Source organism: Mustela putorius, unplaced genomic scaffold (genome assembly GCF_011764305.1).
Source record: "Mustela putorius furo isolate JIRA1106 unplaced genomic scaffold, ASM1176430v1.1 tig00000382_pilon_pilon_pilon, whole genome shotgun sequence".
NCBI lineage: Eukaryota > Metazoa > Chordata > Mammalia > Carnivora > Mustelidae > Mustela > Mustela putorius.
In genome coordinates this window covers 4876803-4899089 of record NW_025421367.1, presented here as the reverse complement: position 1 = coordinate 4899089, position 22287 = coordinate 4876803, and the positions used below count along the sequence as shown (strand labels likewise).

General features: G+C 36.6%; 1 protein-coding gene across 12 annotated transcripts in view; it reads right to left on the bottom strand.

Moving 5' to 3' along the window:
• The window catches only part of MAPK10 (mitogen-activated protein kinase 10), a 588472-nt gene that overhangs the window by 292904 nt on the left and 273281 nt on the right, over positions 1–22287 (bottom strand). For all 12 annotated transcript variants that reach the window (XM_045079393.1, XM_004756141.3, XM_013058073.2 and 9 more), the window contains one exon: positions 19886–20000. The gene's annotated coding sequence lies outside the window, so the exon portion shown is untranslated. The remainder of the gene's footprint in view (positions 1–19885; positions 20001–22287) is intronic.

Below are 22287 nucleotides of genomic sequence, written 5' to 3'. Positions count from 1 at the left end.
CTCTGTTTATCATGCTCAGGAAAGACCACTAAGAGGTACAGCATGAGAACATAAGTGTTCATTCACTCTCATGATTGGTCGCTGAACTGACAAGAAAAATGTTCTCAGTTGGCTTCATTGCCCTTTTTTTTTTCATTCAAAAAAGAGCAGGTACTGAGAGTTTCCTCAAGCAAACAGTCACTGAATTCTTTCAACAGGGGACGGCTCAAGCATTTTTTATTAAGAGCAACAAATCAATCGTGAAATGAACCTCATGAAATATGTTTTGTAGTTAATGTGGGGGAAATGTATAACATGATAAGTGATTCAGCAAGTATAATTATCTACAAGGCCTGTTTAAAAACAAAAAACACCAAAAGTATTATTTAACTGGTTTAGCTTATGCTTTTGCTGAGTTATAACTAAAATTCACTTAATCCTTAACTGTATCTTTCTATGATTAATCTTGCTTCCTCTTCCTTTTTCCTTTATTAATGTGGAAATAGGACTCTTAAGTGACTAACTGATAATCTTATATTGTTTTCCTAAAAATGAAAGTTTAGCCCAAATAGCAAAGCTCCACTAATGGCGCACATGGTTTTTTTCCCCTCCAAATAATATGCAAATATGCTATGGATGTTTCAAAAGACACAAACTAGAGGTATAAGTAAATTAAAGCATTAAAAATAATAAAAGTTTACATTTGAGTGCATTTTATGTTTAAACAAATTTAATTAAACTTTAAATAAATTTTATTCTATGTAAAACTTGACAGTATATGCAACTTTACATTTAAATGCATCATTTTATAAATCACCTGTCATCAGTAGGGAGGTTTTTTTTTTAATTATTCTAAAAACAAGTCACAAGCTCATCAGTCTCATGATGATCTAAGATAGGGAAGGAAGAAACTTATGGAACCAACACACCTTTCAGATTCAGTTTAAAAAAATTTTTTTAAAAGTACCCTCCGTAATCTCAGCTCTCTCTGTAATGGAAAAAGGAATGAATGCCACCCAACAAATTACATAGAATTTTAGAGAACATTTCCCAGTCACCTTTGTATGAAGGTAATGCGTGTGGTTTGACACAGCATAGTTCCACTGTGGCATCTGTGACATTTTCCTGTGTCCTAAATTCCCACAGAGAAATAGGCCAGTTCAGGCTGTAACTTTCCACAAAATATTTCACAAGAACTCCTTAATAATCTGGAGGTAATAGCAGGTATGGTGGTCCAGCTGACCTTCTAGACAAAAGACTTAAGTCAAAAATAAGTTAGATTTGAAGTTACAAGGAAAAGTAGTTTTTAGGAAAACTTCCCCAAGGCAATCTTTGCCATCTATAATTTCAGATTAATAAATGGAAAGAAGTGAGCAAATGGAGTAAAATGTACTAAAAGATGATTGTCATTTGTCCTGGGTGAGAGCACTCCATTTTGTGTCTGCTTAAAATTTTTAATGTATTTGCTCCCCTGGTTCTTAAGAGAGAAGTCACAAATCAGTATGTTTCTGGCCATTGGTTTTGCAACGCAATTTAATGCTGCTGACTGATGGGTACTGATAGTCAACTAAATACTGTATAGCTGCAGAGATTTTTTAAAAACAAAAAATTCTATAATTTATCGACAAAGATTGTTTTATGAGTATTTTAGGCTATATCTGCATCCTCCAAAACAAAACAAAACAAAACCAAAAAACAACATTTCACAAATTTATTGCTCTCATGAAGAACCTCTGTTCTATCTCCATATCAAGTCGTGTCTGTGACTTTTTTCCCTCTCTCAAGTCTGTCATCTAGAATTCCCCAACTCTACTCTCCTCACCTTCCCAGCCAGACTGCTAGACAGCATCATCTCTACTTGCTGTCTTCATTTGCTAAATCTACACATGGGCCCTCAACCTATTGAGACCCATCTTCTTGGACCACCACAACAGCAAACAAGTTCTCATTAAGGGCAAATGTCTTTGAGCTTAATGAACAACTTTGGGCCCTGATTTTGGCCTCTGGACAATGACAATGCTAGTGACTCCTTCCCTTCTCAGAATTTCCAGATAGCACATGCCCACAGTTTTCAGAAGAATGTAGAGAAAGAACCCACAAACTCTGAAGTGAGATTACTTAGATTAAAATCAGCTCTGCAACATACAGGCCGTGTGATGGTCTGTAAACCACATATTTTCCATGTATAAAATCAGGGATACCAGTAAGCACCTCTTGAGAAGGTTAAATTTATTTATTTAACATGTGTAAGAGTGCATGAAACAATCTGAGCACACAGTAAATGTCATATACCTTTAAGCCTTTTTTTCCTATTTTTTTCATTTGTCAGAGAGAGAGTAAGAGAGTGCATGCATGCAAGTGCACAAGCAGGGAGGAGTGGCAGGTAGAGGGGGAACCAGGACTCCCCCACCCCCTGCTGAACAGGACGCTTGAAGGCAAGACTTGATCCCAGGACCTCGAGATCATGACCACAGCTAAAGGCAGACGCTTAACCAATGGAGCCACCCAGACATTCTGACATTTTAGCTTTTATCATTTTTATTACTACTACCCTCCTACTTCTCTGTCAGTATTCATCAAGTCTTCTCCCTAGATTCTCTCTTCTCCCAAGCTACAGTGTCCTGCTTGTTGATGAAGCCTAAACATAATCTGTGGCCCACGCCTGTCTCTTAAACTTTAAACACACACAGGCAACTGCCTACAGGGTAGCTCAAGTTCCACATGACCACAGCTGAATTCATCTTCCTTCCAAGCCTGCTCCTCCCCCAGTGTTCTCTTCCTCTAAAATTGCAGCCACCACCCACACAAGCCAGCATCAGGAATCGTGTCTGACTCTCTCATTCTCCTCATTTTCCAAATGCTGCAGATTCTTACTTATTACCTAAATATCCTTCTAACACACCCGCCTTCTCTTCTGACTCTACAGAGCCAGGCCAGGCCACCTTTGTGTTTCTCCTGGACCCCTACAACAGCCACGTTGTCCCTTTACCATCAGTAGTAGCCTTTTCTAAACATTTTCCACACAGCAAAAGAGCATTCTCTTAACACTCAAATATGATCAAGTCTTCAACCCTTTGTTTAAAACTCTTCTGCATCTAATGAACATGGAGGATAAAGCTCTTCATAATGTAATTTGGCATACTTCATAAGCATACTTCATAAGCATCATTTACTATCCTCTCTCTTGCATACAACTTTCCCCTATAGACCTTCACAAATGCTGTTTCCTCGGTCTGGAACTTTCTCCCACTCCACCAACCCCCTCCTTCATCTGGTTAATTCCTACCCAACTATTTTTACTCAAGAAGGTCTTCCCTGACATCTAAACTACATTCAGTAGCCCTGTCATATGTCCACAAAAAATACTATAGCCCAGCTGATAATAATATTTCTCATATTTTACTGAAATACTTAAAGTCACTTTCTCACCCTCTCCTATTTCTTCCTCTCTCTCCCTCTCTCTCTCCCTCCCTCCCTCTACAATGGATTTGCCAAATTACTCATATATAGTATATGTGAGTGGAAGGTGGCAGAGATGCCATCTTGAGTTGGAAATTAGTGGAGAAAAATCAAACGAGAATCAAAACCTTTTCTACATAAAAAGAAAAGCATAATTTGTGTTGAAATCCATGTAATACCAAATTATAAATGAACATGGGAATGCCACGTAATAATTTTTAGAAAACAACAAGAATATGACATTACTTCTATAAATTAATATCAGATAATTTCTAAGGAGAGGCAGAATCAATTTCATGGAAGAGAGAGATAGTAAATGTGCTTTGGTGAGTGCTGTGAAGTGTGTAAACCTGGTGATTCACAGACCTGTACCCCTGGGGATAAAAATAAAATAAAAAAAAAAAAACTATATAAAAAAAAAAGTTTTAAATGGTTTTCCCTTAAACTATTGGTAGATGTATTTGGGGAAAGCTAAACCATTGTGACTGTTTGAAAACTTGTCTTAATCAGAATTAAATTATTTAACTTAAATTTGACAACCCTACTTTCTCCTATAAATGATTCTTGAGATTTGTTTGGAGGATCTACCAAGCAATTAGGGCTACTGACAAACCCTTACATAAAATGTCTTATCCAAGAAGATAAGGCTTAGAACATTTATCCAGGAAGTGCTTTCACTTTTATTAAGTATACAACTTCAGAAGGGACAAATGTGGAATTACAAAGAGGGAGGAACACAAGCCTATGAGGACATATGAAATAAGGTCTTTATTCCATGACTTTCTGGAGATGCCTTCCCTGGCTACCATAGTTAAAATCATAACCGTACACCATACTCCATAACCAACCTCCCACTTTAACATTCTTCTGACAATTTCCTCCATCTAATATACAATATATTTTAGTTATCCATCTGATGTATTGTCTGTTTCAACCAGAAAGGACTCTTGAAGCCAGGGATGATTTTTTAATCTATTATATTCATTACAGCATCCCCACAGCTACAAAGGAACCTGGCACACAGTAGTGTCAATAAATATTTATTGAAGGAATAAATGAAACCAAATCTGTCCTAACTGACAATACCTCCAGATGGCCTTTATTCCTGCACAGTAAGTTTAATGTAGCTAGAAGTCTTATCATAGATCAAATTCAGAAGCAGTTTCTGCACTAGTTATAAGAGTTGATAGTCACTCCTATCACCTCAGAAAAGCAAATCATATCTGAAACACTTCAGATGGAGGCTCCTCAGAAACTGCTCAAGGTCTCTGTTCACACTTACATGAGTGGATATCCAGAAGAAAATGTGTAATAAGCCCCTTTGTGTTTCAGAGTCATAAAGAATAAATTGTCTCACACCAGAGAGAGAATGGGGAAATGGAAAGAAGTGATGAGAATTCTGGGTCCTTTAGATGGTGGCATCTACCTGCAACATGAATGGATAATCTAGGCCAAGCTTGCAACCCAGGAAGAAAGAAGGACTACCACAAATAGCCATTGTATTAATGCCTAGATCAAGAGCTATCAAGTAATCCACCACTGCTACATTACACATAATAAAAGAAAATATTGCTTTTTAATTTTCTGTGTTACCCTGCGAATCTGTTTCTGGATTGAAAGCCCTGATGCTGGGGATGGACTGAGACAAATTGGATATCATCTAGAATCTTCTGCCTGGCATTCAAGCCCCACCGGCTTGTCCAAATATTCCAACACATCAGGCTGGTCATTTTACCCTGAACATCTTTGCATTTCCAATATCTACTTGCATTTTCCAACAGCCCAATTGCTCAGATTCCAGTTTCCTCCATTCCAGTCTGTACTTTCTTTTTTTTTTTTTTAAGATTTTTATTTATTTATTTGACAGAGACAGACACAGTGAGAGAGGGAACACAAGCTGAGGGAATGGGAGAGGGAGAAGCAGGCTTCCTGCTGACCAGGGAGTCCGAGGCAGGGCACAATCCCAGGACCCTGGGATCATGACCTGAGCCAAAGGCAGATGCTTAACAACTGAGCCACCCAGGCGCCCCCAGACCATACTTCCTTTAACAAATAATGCAACACCTCCTCTTCTCCTTACTTTCCTTGACTAATTCCTTGCTTTTCTTCTTCTCAGAATGTCTATGGAAATTATTTTTTAATGTTACATTTGCAGGGAAAATGAGAATCTGAAAACCATGTCCATGTACATCATCTCACTTACATAAAGAGCAGAGTACTATTTTATAGACCTTTTTTTTTTCATACATTCCCCAGCTCTCTACCTTTTCCATAGCTTGCCCAGTGTCAGATTGGAAATGTGGATCTGATCTGTGTGGCTGGAAAGAGGAAGCCCTTGGGCGCGATGCCCTGCTGTCGGTGACTACTATATCATATACCATACAAGATGTAAGAGCAGGGTTGCAGACCAACGTCATCTCAACTGTCACCAGAACATCAATCCCAACAACACAAGATTTCAAAAACTGAAAGGAAAGAAATGGTAAATGTGCAGAGTCGCTTGGGGCCTCAGACAGTGTCACGCAGTGACTGAGGCAAGCAGCCAGGAAGGGAAGAAGTTGAAGTGAAATGCGACCAAAAGTCTTTGTGTAAACACTGCTCTCACTGCATCCCCAAGACAGCGGGATCTTATCTTGGGTAAAAAAAGACTGGAGACTTCACTCCCTTACATAACCACAGAGAATTCAGGTTCCCCTCTCATGATGCCATCTCACCTTCTTTTCTTCTTTAGTGTTACTTCCTAACCTTCATTTTAACCAGGTTTATGTCCCTATATGAACAGAGTTGAGGTTGAAAGAGGATAGGACACAGTAAAAACCTCAATCATTAGCCTGACAGCCTAATTTTATTCTCCAAGCATCATATTCAAATTTTTTCTTTATTTTCACAAGAGGCAGTAAAGTACAATGCAGAAGTTAACAGATTCTGCGCTGTCACTCACTAACTGTTACAGCTTGAACATGTTGCCCAACCTCTTTGTACCTCAATTTGCTCATCTGTAAAATGGGTATAATAACAATAGTACCTAGGTCATTGTGAGTATTATGAAGAATAAATGAGATAAGATATAGAATGTACTTGTGATATTGCCTGGCTCAGACTAAGTAGTCTGTAAGTATTTATAATTATAATTACTAGATGTGCCATAAGGATTAAAAAAATAATAGCTAATAGCCAATGAAAACGATACTAAATGATTTTCATTTACTCCTCACATAAAGTCTGTGAAGTAGATATCACCATTGTTTGAACTGAAAATGAAACAGAGGATCAAAGAAGTTATAAGAGGGGTCCAAAACCACCCAAGCAATAAGTGATGGAGTTAGAACTCAAAACTAGCAATCTGATTACAGAATCAAGCTCTAAACCACCATACTATTTCAGGTAGGTAATAATACTTGCTAATGTGTATTGAAATTCTGTTATGTGCCAGGCACTATTCTAATAACTTTATATCTCTTCATCTTATACCTCTTGTGAAAATTAATTTAAGTTCTCAGAACTACCTTATGAGACAGATGATTTTGTTGGTCCCATTTTACAGATGAGAAAACAGAGAGCCTGGCACTAGGTAACATGGAAGATCACACAACTAACAGATGGCTAAAGTGTACCCCATTCTGAAATACAGGTAAAGCCAAGGTGCTAGATTGAAATCTCAGTGACCTAGTATCAGTTGGAGTATCACGATTTCCAAAAGGGAAACTCCCTCCTGGTATATTCATCTAAACAATTTCTACAATTTCTAAACAGTTTCTGATTGAGACAGATACTCAATACTGGAATAGTAAAAAAAGAAGAAGCTGATTAAATGCTAACATATTCTGATTTGCCTTACTACCCAATCATTTTTCCTCCTCTGTTAGCAGCTATTTTCAAAAATCATTTTCATTCCACTCTCTACAATTTGAATAGGTTCACTATTAACAAATATGAATCAATTTTTCATAGGAAGCAACATCATTTCCTTCACTTGGTTTTTGTCCCATAGAAGTTAGAGACAATGTAGAGAGAAATGGTGGATGAATACTCAGACCATGAAACCACAACAAGAGAAGAATCAGCCAATGATATACTTGACCAAAACTCACAGGATTTATAAACATTACTTAACAACAGTAATAGATATTTAACAACTGACTAAATGCTAAGCAAGACCAAAGTCATCTAAAAACTCTTAAAGTACTTACATAAATTAAAAAATGAGCCTCAGTTTGGTGAGCAGAGCAGTTTCTGTTGTAGCCCCAGCCATGCACACTATATATCCACCTTGTGATATATGCGCCACATAGATCTCAGTGAATCTGAGCTAATATAGGAAAGTGCCTTTAGAGACATGATCAATAGCAAGGACAGAAACAGACTGCTACAGATCAGAATGAGTAAAAAAGGAAGATGGCAAAAAAAATTCTCTTTACAGGAAAATTGTGTGGGAGTACAGCAGTGTGCCATGGGAAATAATACCAGTCCGATGGTTAGAACAAGTTATTGGATCCCTTATATTCACAGCAGAATTAAGTACTTGATTTGCTAGATACAAGAAAGCTCAGTAAGAGAGAGAAAAACATAGAAAGGCAGATATATGGAAAATAAGTAAAATTTAAAATTTGGGGAATTCTTCAATACTCTTCAAATACTAAGAAATGCTATTCTCAGTAAAGAAAAGGTGATTGATTGACCCCGTGTTATTCCTTATGCTCCACAATTAAATGAAACCATACGATAATTGAATCTCTCTGCCTGACTTATTTCACTCAGCATTATCTCCTCTAGACCCACCCATGTTGATACAAGTTGGAGTTGGGGGAAATTGGAAGGGGAGACAAACCATGAGAGACTGTGGACTCTGAGAAACAAACTGAGGGTTTTGGAGGGGATGAGGATGGGGGGGTTGGGTGAACCTGATGGTGGGTATGAAGGAGGGCATGTATTGCATGGAGCACTGGGTGTGTTACATAAACAATGAATCTTGGAACACTGAAAAAAGAAATAAAATAAAATTTAAGAAAATAAAAAGGTATGGAAAAGGATCCTGATGAGGAAAAAGATATGTTGATGATAATGATAATAAATTTGACCCAAACCAAAACAAAGCCTTGCAGTTACTGAGCACTTAATGCTCTGTTCTTTTCGTTCTTTACCTTCCCAATGGCCTTATGAGATCGGTACCATTATTAGTAACATTCTTAACCAGGATCTCATACAAAGTAACAGAATTTGGATTTAAACCCAAACAGTCTAACTCTGGAGTTTATATGCTTGACCACCATATCATATAGCCATGTGTTAAATTAATGAAAGGAGCCACAATTGACAAGAACACAGATACAAGTACTGGCATAGCAAATGCTGTTCCATGTGCACAGAGAAAAGTCAGGATAATGAGGGCCTTGATAATGATGGAAAACCTGACCAGAAAAGAAGGATGCAAATAATGAGGTAAAATGAAATCCAAATACTATTAAAATGACTTCTCTACTAACCAGGAAAATAGTTTACAGTAAGCAAAAGTCATAATAAACAAAACAGAATGGACTTCCATGCGTGGCTTCATCCTCTCACTTTAGAATTGACAGAGAACAATTTTGCTGCGTAGGCATTTTGTGGTAATGACTTTACTATTATTAACAGTGACAATAGGTCCAGGCTGTATTTCATATTTACATAGCAGCCTTCAACACAGGAGCAAAAGCACCTGGCAAACATTCTCATTTTTATTATTGATGGCTTAAATTAATAGAGCGCCTTTCTGTCAAAAGAGCTCATTTATCCTTACATGGACTCTTGTGACACAAATAGGCAAGCAATCCATTTCTATATTCTACATATGGAAAAACCAAAGCCCAAGGACCTGTGTAAAACTACTTTTTAATACTGTGGTTTGGCTTATAATTAAATCATAAAGAACTCAGTAGTTCCCTTCCTTACTGACTGAAGCACTGTCTCTTTTATAACTTCTTACTCCAAATTACCTAAAATCCAGAGACCTTCCTATCTACTGGACCCCTTTCCACTTATTCTGGTTCTTACTATCTCTTCTTCAAACTGGATTATCATTCCTTTCCTCCCTCTAACTGCTTCCATCCTCTTCCATCCTCTCTCTTCTCCATACTCTCAACATTGCTGCCAAAATCATTTACTTAAGCCTGTTCAAAAAATAGCAATAGCTCCTCATTATCTATAAAGACAGACTAAAAATTCCTTCATAGATCACTCACAATCTCCTCAGTCTGTCCCTAATCTATTTTGTCCACCATATCTCTAACTGCCATGTCTTCCATCTCTAAATTACACAAACCTAAACTTCTGAACCCCAAACCCACTCTGCTCCTTGTTCCTTGTATTTCCTCTTCTAGAAGTAACCTTGCCAATTCCAACACTGACGACTAAAATTATCTTCACAACTCTACTTCAATGCCCTCTCCTCCAGGACTCCCTTCTAATACCCCAGTTAAAAATGGCCTCTCCCTCCAACTCCACAACACACACTTAACTTTTATTTGTGGCATTCACCATATTCTGCCTAGGTCTATAGTGACTTGTGAAAGTACATCTGTCTTATTAAAATACTCTCTCAGGGCACCTGGGTGGCTCAGTGGGTTAAGCCTATGTCTTTGGCTCAGGTCATGATCCCAGGGTCCAGGAATTGAGTCCTGCAATGGACTTTCTGCTCAGAGGGGATCCTGCTTCCCCCTCTTTCTCTGCCTGCCTCTCTGCCTACTTGTGATCTCTCTCTATCAAATAAATAAATAAAATCTTTAAAGTAAAATAAAATATTCTATCAATGAGATTCCCAGAAAGTCACCTATGTGTCAGAACCTGTGATGGGTAATGAGTGAAAAAGAGAAATGATCTCTCTGCCTTCATGGAGGTTACAGTCTTATAGTCTTTCACATCTGGAGTTCCTCCTGTGACTAATCAAGCACACTATGTTTTGTTTTGTTTTGTTTTGTTTTTTAAGTAGTACATACCATTCTAGATGCATAAAAGAAGTTAATGCATTATATACAGCAAATGCTTTTTGGTGGTCTAAAGCTATAGTACACAAGACCTCCTAAGGACCCCCAAGACCCTTTCAGGGGGCTTCCTGAAGTCAAAACTAATTCCAATAATATAAAGATACGGTTTGTTGTCATCATTCTCATTTACTCTAAAATGTACAGTAAAGTCTTCCAGAGACTACATGGTATGTTTTATAACAACAGGCTAAAGCCATAAGTATATAAAAAGAATTCAGCCACCTTCTTTTAAACTAATCATAGAACAGATTCACAAAAATGTAAAACAATACCATTTGTAACTATACTATTTCTGTTCTGTAAAAAGTAGTTTTCATAAAAAGATACATTATGTTAACATGTAATGGGTTTACTATTGCTAATTCATACATGAATTACATGAATATTCTAAACTTTTGTCTTAATTTCTAATACAGTAAATACCAATGAATATAACCCACATAAACCAAAGCTTGTGGTTAATAATTTTCAAGAGCGTAAAAGGATCATGAGACCACAAAGTCTGAGCACTGCTGCGCTGTAGAACACTGAGACTCATGTCTCTCTGCAGAATCCCAATTGAGTAGTTGAGTTTGTAACTGACTGCTCCCTAAACTCAATATCTATTAAAGCAACTAACCTATGTGAGGATTCATTTATTTACAAGTATTTCCCCTTTCTCTCCCCATCTAAAGGCCCCAAGTTTGGTAGTGAGCTGCTTAAGAGCAAGGCTAAATAGAATTTATCTTTGCTGCTGCAGCACCTAGCCCAGAAGAGGCAGCCAGTAAGTATTTGAGGGAGAAGGAAGGAAGGAAAAGGAAAGGAGGAAAGAGTTGGCGAGAGGGAAGAATTGTGTCTTACTCATTCTTCAAAGATTCTACCACAGTAATCTTTCCATTGAAAATATCCATTAACCCTTATCCAAATCTCTTGTATTGATATGATATCTAAGGTAATCAAAATGCCAATAGTTTCAACTGATATGCTGGAAAATCCCAGTACAGTTTAGAGACCATAATTTTTAAAGGCAAATTTTTAAAGAGTCCCTCATTAGTAAAAGAATAAGCAAACATTTGTACATAGTAGCCCTTTGATAACAACAGATAACTTTAAGATAAAAAGAAAGATACAAATCTGGAAAGTAGATGCAATCATTTGGTTGCCTTGTGCATAAGTTACCTTCTTTATGGATAATAAAGTCTCAATAATTAGAAGTGACTTCCTATAATTCAAATATCTTATCTTTTGATTTAGAGTGACAATGTGAGGCTAAAGATAACTAAAGAGGTTGGATTAGAGCAAACTTGGACATGGAAAGTCTGTCTTCCAGATCCTTATAAACCTCCATCTGGCCTATTCTTCCCTTTCAGTTGTCTATGATGCTGCTTTCCATTCTCAAGAGGTCCCTTCACAGGCTAAGTCTACCCTCACTAAGGTAGTCCACTATCCCTGGTCTTTTGGGTATTATCCCATGCTTTAATTCAATCTGTACAACTTAATACACAGAGTTTTCACAGTTAAAAAGAAATTTAAACATCATCTATCACAACTCCTTCATACACTGTTGAAGCTCAGCTAGGTTAAGACTTGCCCAAAGGAATATTAATTAGTGACAGAGCCAGGATGAGAACCTAACATCAAGGTCTCTTCCTTTCCCAGAAACTACATGATGAGAATTTTTAAATAATCTGCTAAACCCCTAGCAAAGTACTGTCTTGATAAAAGTACAGGGGCACATCCTATGTGGGGAAAATAAGGCCCTGGCAGGGAAATTTCCACAGCGTGGCAGAAGCAGACTGAAAGCCAGGTGTCTCACAAAAGCCCATACCACTTTGTTGGATATATATTATTTAGACATATTTCAATTTGGGAGAATGAAGGAGTGGGAATGACAGTTGGGCAAGAGTTCCCAGAGGGCAGTGGGTGTGAACCGGACCTTGAAAGGATAGAAGTTTTCCAGATAGAATCGCAGTGGCAGCGGGAAAGGCGCGGAAGAGAGGGAGAAGGAAACTTCCAGACATAAGGAAAAGCTGTGGCAGCCTGAAGAAGAGATGGCAATAAGGAAGTGACACAGAGCCAGTCAGGGAAACAAAGGCTGCTCCTCCTCTCTGGAAGGTCAAGAGCTGAGTCTAGAGCAGTACTGGAAAAAAGATACACAGGACTGGAGACTCTAGAAAAACATTTTCTAGAGATAAGTTTAACAAATAGGAAATTTCAGCCTTTTTAGTAGCTGATCTGTGTGACTTGCCTGCCTTTCGTCTGGGCAGTCAACATATAAAGCCTCAAACACTTATTCACCATTCACTAAACACCTACTGTGTACCAGACACCAACAACTAAACACCTTTCTGCACCACCATTGTCAACTAGGAGGGCAGTGAAACAATGAGTTTTGAAACTCTCTGGGCTTGAATCTCAATTCCAGGACTCATAGGTCACCTTGCACAAGTTACTTCTCTGTGCTCAGTTTCCTCATCCGTTAAATGAGAATACTAATAACAGCTATCACGTAAGACCCTCATTTTAAATGAGTTAATTCATGTAAATGGCTGAGGACACAGCCTGGCAATGAGCAAGCACTGAGGAAATGTTGGATATTACCAAAAAAAAAAAAAAGGTACTGTATTTGACACCAATCTTGATTCCCTCTCCATATAAAATTCTTTCCCATATATCCCCTTCCTTTAATCTCTTAGTTTAATGTGTTAAGACATTAATCCAAGTGTGGTTGTTATCCATGATTCAACATCCATTATCACCAATTCACACCATAATTCAAGTTTGAGCTTCCCAGGTTAGCTAACCAACCAATTTACTTCATAACGTTTCTATTTTAATAGTAACAGTGTTCAACCAAGAGAAGTAAGTGAGAATTTCACATACTATATCAGGTTTAGAAGCAGAGAACAAAAGGGTGTTTGGCTCCTTAAATTAGGACACAGAGTCAGACATCTGTACTCAGAACCAAAACTAGAAAAGAAACTCAACATATGAGATTTGATTGCCCGTGACATTCCACATTGTTGACCCGAATCTGCTTGGCAAGAGGACAGTCAACAGACATGTGACATGATATATGTAGCTGAAATTCACAAAACATGAAAAACAGCTTAATTTGTTTTCTACCCACTATTTCACATAGTTTTTGCCTAACATATTTTATTCAACCTTTTTTGGGAGCAGTTGGGAAGTACAATAGCTTTAAATCTTATTAAACTAAATTTCAAGGCAGAATTATTCTGATTCTTAAGATTTATAAAAGGATTTTCTAAAGACAATATTGTCAAAGATATCCATTCTCAAATCTAAAGGAGCTTCAAAGTGTGCCTTTAAAGAACAAACAAATCACCTACAACTTCCAAAAGTACAATTAGAAAGAAAACTTTGAAGTATCCAGCATATATTTTTGATATCTGCACTATAAATACAGATTATCACATGCTGTGAATCTATTAAGTATGGACTAAATTTTTCAACCAGCCCTAATCTGAAAATATTTTTTATGTTAACCAAATTTTCATTAAGATCTCCTACTTCTATTTTATAGTACTTCCTCTAGCAGTGGTTATTGGAATACCTGGAATTCTCTATGCAGGATCTGAGATATGGTAAAATTAATGTTAACTCACTCTTCAAATAAGCTCCAGTAAAGTGCCAACTTGTAAAGACAACATTATTTTTTCCTGATACAACATCAAATTATTTAGGCTCTCTCAAACAGTGACAGTCCCAAATTTATTTTCCTAGGAGATACAGACTGAAGTTCCACCAATTGGTGAAAAGCCTTTAAATTTTTATACAATATGGGGGCTAGTTATGTTGGTTTTTTGAGGGTGAAAAAGTCCTAAAGACTTGGCTTCCCATCTTGGTAACTTGCAGCCATTGAAAAATAAGACAATATTGCACTATAATAAATTTCTGAATATTCTCTTATTCATCTCATTTATAAGGTATTTGGTTCCACAAACCTGTTATGTTCATTTCTATCTCTCTTTACTTTGATTATGCTGTTATCACTTCTTGGAATTCCTGTTTTTACACTTTCTTGGAATTCAAACCACATCAATGTTTTAAGGCTCTAGTCAGTCCAACTTTCACCTTTAATACTAAGAAGGATTCAACACAGTGGTTAAAAAAAGAAGTGCTCCCAAGTTGGACTCCATGGACTCTACCAACATTAGTTGCATGACCAAGGGCAAGTTATGAAAGCTCCCAGGCTTCAGTGTCATCATTTGTAAAACGGAAACGCTCAGTAGGATCTCTGTGAGGATTCAGTGAATTAGTACATGCAAAGTGCTTTGAACAGTGAGTGGCACAAATAATCACTCAAGAAATGTTATCCACTATTATAATCTTTATTATAACCTCCATTCTTCCTGCACTACTCTGAACAACACTAGACTCATAATTCCTAAGAACCCTAGACTGTAGAGGTCATTGACTTCAATCTTCCCTATCAAGTAGTAGCACCTCTAAAATGTTCTTAATATTTGGTCAGCCATGAAGATGGTTAAATACTTGCAATGCTGGAAAATTTGCTATTCTTCTAAAAGCACAAACTTGCAGATAATTCTAATCATCAGAAAGATCTTTTATGTATCATGCCTACTTTCTACTCACTGGTCCCTTATTTCCATCCCCACAGCTTCAAAACAAACCTGAATCCTCTATCCACATTCACATAATATTCAGAACAGTCTCTGACTAGTTAAGTAGAATACTTTGTTTCGGAAAATAAAACAAATTTTGATAAAATTTGCTCAATATAAATAATAACCATAAAACTATACTGTTTTTATATGAGAAATTAAGGTATTCTTTGCATCTGAGGGAGTTGGCCAACAATATTCATATTTATTACTCAGTCTAATTAAATAAGACTGTAGTCTCTCTGTGAGGCTGCTTTCCAGTCTGTATCGACAGGCATAATTTTTTGTAGTCTAGTTACTTCTCTATGTAGTCCTTTGGCTGTGTGTCTTTTCTGCTTGTGATTTTATCTTTTCTGCCTGTTTCTATATTTCTATGTGTCTCCCTCTTGCTCTTTTTTTCTTTCTTTCATCAAACAATCACTCAACAAACATTTGTGTAATGCTACCATGTTTCAGGCACTGTGCTAGGGATGGAAAACTCAAAGATAATTAGATCTGAGTCAAATTACTCACAAGTAAGTTGCAGAGACAGATACATAAATAGTTAATAAAACATCATGGTAATGCAATGAGATAGATATACCTTGGCTATTGTGAGAACACTAGAAAGGAATGCCACTGGAAGGAGTCAGGAAACATTTCTGGAAGGAGATAACACCTAATGAAATCTAGAGTGAGTCTCAGCAGAACCTCTCAAAATTTAAATCACCTGAGAATCTTGTTTGAAAGATTTGGAGTCAAGAGATCTGGGTGGGACTTGAGACACTGCTTTTCTATCAAGCCCCAGATGGTGCCCATGCTGTTGGTCTGCAAAGGTCTTAAAAGATGGCAAATGACTAACTAAAAGTTGGGTGGAGTGAGTTTGGGCAAGATAGACAGTATGAAGTATCACAGAGGTAAGAAACACTTGAGTGTGTGTTATGAGAATGAAGCACATTAGCATCCCCAAGCAATTCAAAAGATTATCAGTTCCTAAAATGGAGATGGATGGGAATGCTGTACATGGTAAGGTGAAAGAAATTTATTACATAGGCAATGGAGTACATCAAAATAAGTAGGGCAGTAACAACTTGCAGTTGGTAACAACAGTAACAATTTGCAGTTGGTAACAACTGCAAATCAGATCTGGTGGTTTCACTGGTAGAATCAAGGGCAAGAAGATAACATTCTAGGCCACATTAAATAAACCTGCTAACAATGATGACAAGGCAACTGATTTTAAAAAAATGTTTAGCAGATAAATTGACTGTATTTTCACCTATTAATTTAAAAATCAGGAAAGTTGTTACTCCTTTGTATTCTTTGTAGGCCTGCTATCTATTCTTCATCTGACACTCAGCAACATGTCTGCTTAAGCAAGGCATTTAAAACTCTTTTCACACCAAGTTCCACATTTTAAAACAGTGAAGAGTTGATCCAAATAAACACTGTGGTCTCTTTACCCTAAATTTTATGGTCCCCTGAACTAAATTAATTTCTTATTGAATCATGGAATCATAATTTTTAAAACCTACCACAACAACTGGAATGTAAATATACAGCATATAAATAATATTGACTCTGCCTAGCGAACAGGTATTAAAACTAGAGACTTTTTATATGTCCTACCTTTTCCTCACCCATGACATTCATTACTGAGTCCAATTGCTTTGTACTTATGTTTTATTGGTGATTCTTTGGATTATGTTCCTATGGTTTTTAAATTGGATTCTCACACCTTGGGCGTTCCCTCTGGCTCCTATCTAATCTTCCCCCAAACACTATCTGAAAAATGGAGGAAGTCTGGAGTCAGAAAGCCCTGCGATTGAATACTAAAGCCCACTGCTTCTTAACTGTGTGACTGTTAGTAAGTTATTTAACCTCTCTAACCCTGAATTTCCTTATCTGTAAATCATAGGATGATATACAGATAAAATGCTTGCAAAGGGCTTAGTACAATGCTGTTACACCTAAGAACTCAGTAAACACTAGTTATTATTTTGAAAGACAAATCTCATAAACACTTGAGCAGTACTTCACAAAAGAAGAAAATCAAATGGCCAATAAAAAATGAAAAGATGTTCTTCATTAGTAATCAACAAAAAGCCAATTAATACTTTTATGAGTACAATTACGTATCCACTTGATTAGCAAAATTTAAGAACTTATAAATCAAATGTTGGGGGAGTATAGAATTTCTCTTATATTGCTGGTGAGAGTGTAAACTGATATAACTGCTTGGGGACAACATTCTGGAAAAACTAGAAAAACTAAGTGTGCACACACCCCCAAATTCAGTACTTCCTTTCCTCAATATTTATCCAAAAGAAGCCCTTACACATGTATATTAGAATCTGCAAGCAACTATATATACATAACTTAATAACTTTATTATAAATGTATTTATAATTATAATAAATATATTTATAATAGTTAACAAATATATTTACATAAATTATTTATTTTTATATGTAAATAACTCAGGTCATGCACACATACTAGCAAAATAATGTAGAAACAATCCAAATATTCACATACAGTAAAATGGAAAAGTAAATTTAGTATATTCATGGAGTAGAATACTATACAACAATTATATGAATAAACTATATTATATGACTAAACTACAATTATATGAATAAACTATATTCATTTCCATTATTATATGTTATTATATTAATTTCCATTAATATGGAAAAATCTTACAATGTTTAGCAAAATCAGTTAATTAACAATATATTATATATATATATATATATATATATAACCAAATTCAATTATATATCATATATACATATACTATAACTGGAAAATGGAAAACCTACAAAGAAAAGCAAGGGAACAAGGAACAGGTATGACAAAAGGTAGGATAGCAGTAAGTGGTCATCCCTAATGGGGAAGAAAAAGTATGTGATTCTAAAGGAGAACATAGGGATTTACTAGGAATTTATTCCTCAATATGAATGGCAGTTAAATGAGGTTTGCTTTGTTATTGTTCTTTAAACCATATTTGCCTTATATACTTTGCTAAGTCTATTTATATTTCACAATTAAATAATAAACCTGATCATGTCATTCTCCTACTTAGTCTTTTAAAAGTTCTTCATTTTGGAATAAAATTCAAATTTTTTATCTTTAAGAGATACTTCATGGTATATCTCCTGTACCCTCTTCAGCTTCATTTCCACCACCCCATTTATGCCCTAACACAGTAAATGAGACATAGAACTTGCAAAAAAGCATACTCTGCCAAGCATCTAGACCCTTGGAAAATACTCCCCCTGCTCCCTTTCCTCTGGTTATTTTTTTATTATCCTTAACTTTCAGTTAACATACCACTCCCTTTGGAAAGTCTGCCTTGACAACTCCCCATGCCATCTGTATTAGCCTCTCCTCTGCTGCACTTCCTTTAGCACCCCAAGTCCACCCATAGAACGCTCTGTGTAAGGAACACACTCTTGGAATAAATCACCCCACTTAAGGACACATTTTATCATAAGTACCATTTTAGACTGAAAGCTCCTTTAAAGCAGGCACTACCTCTTTCAACTATTGCAAGAGTTAAGGATAATATCTACATCACAGATTCTCAACAAATGTTTGCCTAATGAATAAATGTCTAAGATGGGGCAATATATGTTTTCTACATCACTGGAAGGGGCGCATTACCCAAAATATCACATTCAGCCATATAAAATTGACCTTACTTTAGATCCACGATAGTTGATATTTGGCAACATGTTATTCTCTTTCATAACAAACATGCATTTAATACATGTTGATTAAGCACAGCATAGTGATGACAATTATATATATATTTTCTCAATATCCACTATGAGCAGACTATAATGAAAATCATGAGGTGAAATAAGTATAGGGTTAATTTCATCAGTCTTCTTCAGTTATAGTTCATGCATTAATTCCCAAGTCAGCCTACCTACCCAGTGTTATATGAGCCACTAAGCAAACGAAAGAGATATATTGATCACTAGTACAAAACAGCTTCTTCTGGAGTCTTACAAACACCACTGTCACGCACTATTTCTCAAAGAAGTTATTTGACAGATTATGATTGGTTCATCTCTGCTGGAGTCTGTTGATTATTGACTTTGGTGACTATAAAGCATCAAGTATTTGATTAAAAAAATTCTGCCTGTGTGTGCTGATATTTTTATAAAATAGTAAGTTTTCAAAATTATCCCAACTAACAGAGAAACTAGATCTACTTTTAATATAATTGTATTAAGCAAAAAGATTTGTAGGGTAAATGTCTATGAATTTAATTTTATAAAATTGTGCTATGATTTCTCTCACCTTTTTTCCAAGGATCTAAATGTTATATTGATGTATATATAATATACATTCTTTATATACTCCTATATATTTACATAAGAATGTGTTTATATGTGTCTCTCCGAAAGGCACTGAGCATTATAATTTAGCTCAGAACCAATTCTTCTACCAGAGGGGATGAATTGGTAAAATACAGAATTATGTCATAAATTTAAAAAGCCACTGAAAAACATTGTTACCAGCTGTTACTCAGGCACATGAAATTGTTCATTAGAGCTGTCTTACCGGACTGGTATCATGGAGTGTGGTAGCACTGTGGTGTTTTACAACGCACCCATGCACCGCGAGACTTCATGCTGCTCTATGTGGCACCAGCAGTTAAACATTCTGTCCTGTTGATTTTCACTTCTTTAGTTGAAATTATTTAGAACAGTATTTCTTCAGATCCATACTAAATCCCATGCAATATTTAAAGTTATGGGGATCACATGTTTTCTGCTAAGGAACATTTTTAAATTTGTGACTCACCACTGCTTGTATGGTTTCTCATCTATAGGAAATTGTTCTAATTCAACAGCTTCTTGCATGAGTTGCCATAACGAAGATCTGAGATGGTCCTGCTGTTGGTGTTCCTCACGCTAGCCTAAAATCAAAGCAAAAACACAAAATTAATTTGATCTTAATACTTAAATGAGAATCTCATCTGCATTTAGGAAACCAAAAGACTGACAAAAGCAACTGGAAATGAGTGATGGGACACAGGATGAGGGAATAAAACACCTGAAGGTAGTTCACTCTGTCCAAATGTATTACAAGCAAAAGAACTTTGGTGTTACCAACACCAGAGTAGCTGGATATTTTAAAATCTGAACATAAGCCCAATTAATAATTATTACTTTAGTTGACATGGTATTTGGCTTTGTGATATGGATTTGGTTTTGAGACACAAGGTACCCTACTCAGCTTCAACTGGGACAGCGCCACTGTTACATGTTTATACAGTCTGCTTTTCATGAAAGATTTCATTGGAATGATGGGTTTCATACCTACCAACTAAAGGAGGAGGAGAAGCTCAAAAACTTCTGAAGTATGTGAAAGAGAATAAAACTAAACTGAAGTTGTTCTTTTTTTTTTTTTTGAAGTTGTTCTGAAGCTGGAAACAGACCTGTATGTATGCTTTCCCATAATCTGATCTAGTTACAAAAATAGGTTTGCAACTTCAATCTGTTACTGTTCCTTTTTTGAGATTATATTGGACCAGATTCTCCAAGATTTGCCAGTTTCCAATGCCCTACCCATTATCAAACCATAAGTTTTGATTTCTAGAACTTTGGAAAGTATGTTCATCATACCGAAAATAAACCTCCTCTCTGCTCCAAATAAGAGTCCCTTTCCTGGCCAGGTGCTTACAATTTACTACTATGAATTCTTTCCCCACTATGTCCCCAGACATCTCAATGTAGCCTCCAATGTCACATGTATTTCATTCTCCTCTGAATTCCTGTTCTATTTCTTGTCAAATTACTAATAGAGCCCTTGATTATATAACCATCTTTATTTACCTCATCTCCCCAAATGGCTCCAAACTCTTCCTTCCTTTGCACTTAGCAGAGATCTGTACACAGAAGACATTCCTCCAGGTAATATTTATTGTGTCCCAATAATGTGCCAAACAGACACAGTCAGTACCTGAGAGATTATACTTTCGTAGAAAACACGGGAAACAGGAAGAGGCCATTACTGTAGTGTGTGATAAGTGCGAGGAAGGTGGAAGTATGGACACTGACAACCCTTGCCAGATAAATGGGCCTGAGAGCTGTCACTTCACTATCAGTGCTTCCAGATCTTCTGTGAGAAGAGGACAGTTACTTGAAGAAATTCATTTTCAGGAAGCACATGGAGGACCCAGGCAGGGTAACATACAAAATCCAGGAGGCAGTTTTGCTTCTAGGAGGAGAAGTCACTAAAAAGAATTTCTAGTATTTTTTAAGTCACAGCTGGGTGGTAGCATCTTTTTCCTGTTTTCTACAACACACAGACACACACACACACACACACACACACACGCACGCACGCAGTAGCAAAAATCCTGTTTATTACTGAGGAGGCCAGTCTACAAATGCCTGATGGCTCTGTAGAAGAACTTCACCTTACACCTGTACACCATATGGGATTTCAGAGCGACTGTGGGTTAGGAATGCTTCTAAGGAAACTTCAGTCGTCTTTTTTTCCATTCAAAACTTTAATTTCCATTCCTAGGAGCATTAGTTCTATAAGCCTATGGCATTTGCATCTCAGAGATAAGAACAGTGAGAAAGGCCATAGTGGCTTATTATGAGTCCAAAACATCAATTCAACTAGAAAAATTCTTTAGCAAAAATAAGTATAGGGTGCCTAGGTGGCTCAGTGGGTTAAACCTCTGCCTTCAGTTCAGGTCATGGTCTCAGGGTCCTGGGATCGAGGCCCGCATCAGACTCTCAGCAGGGAGCCTGCTTACCCCTCTCTCAGTGCCTGCCTCTCTGCCTACTTGTGATCTCTCTCTCTCTCTCTCTCTCTCTCTGCCAAATAAATAAATAAAATCTTTGAAAAAGAAAAAAAAGTATAAATTTGAGTTTACTTCTCATACCAAAAAGGTTCTTTGTTTTAAGGATTTTCAATATTACCTGAGCTCTCCATTTGGAGTTTCTACCAAGATTCATGATAAGAAATGGGGAGAGAGAGGTAGGTTAATACTTAAAACTATAGATTTTTCACTTTCCCCCTCTTTGCCTTGATTTTCTCTTACAGATAAAATGCACTCAAACTGAAAAATCTTTAGTCAAAACCATACAACTTTGCTATGAAAATAGGTACTATATATAGGTAAATTTCTAAATTTCGAGCTCCAATTCTCAATTGCATTTTCTCTTTCAAAGAGAAATGATCAATAT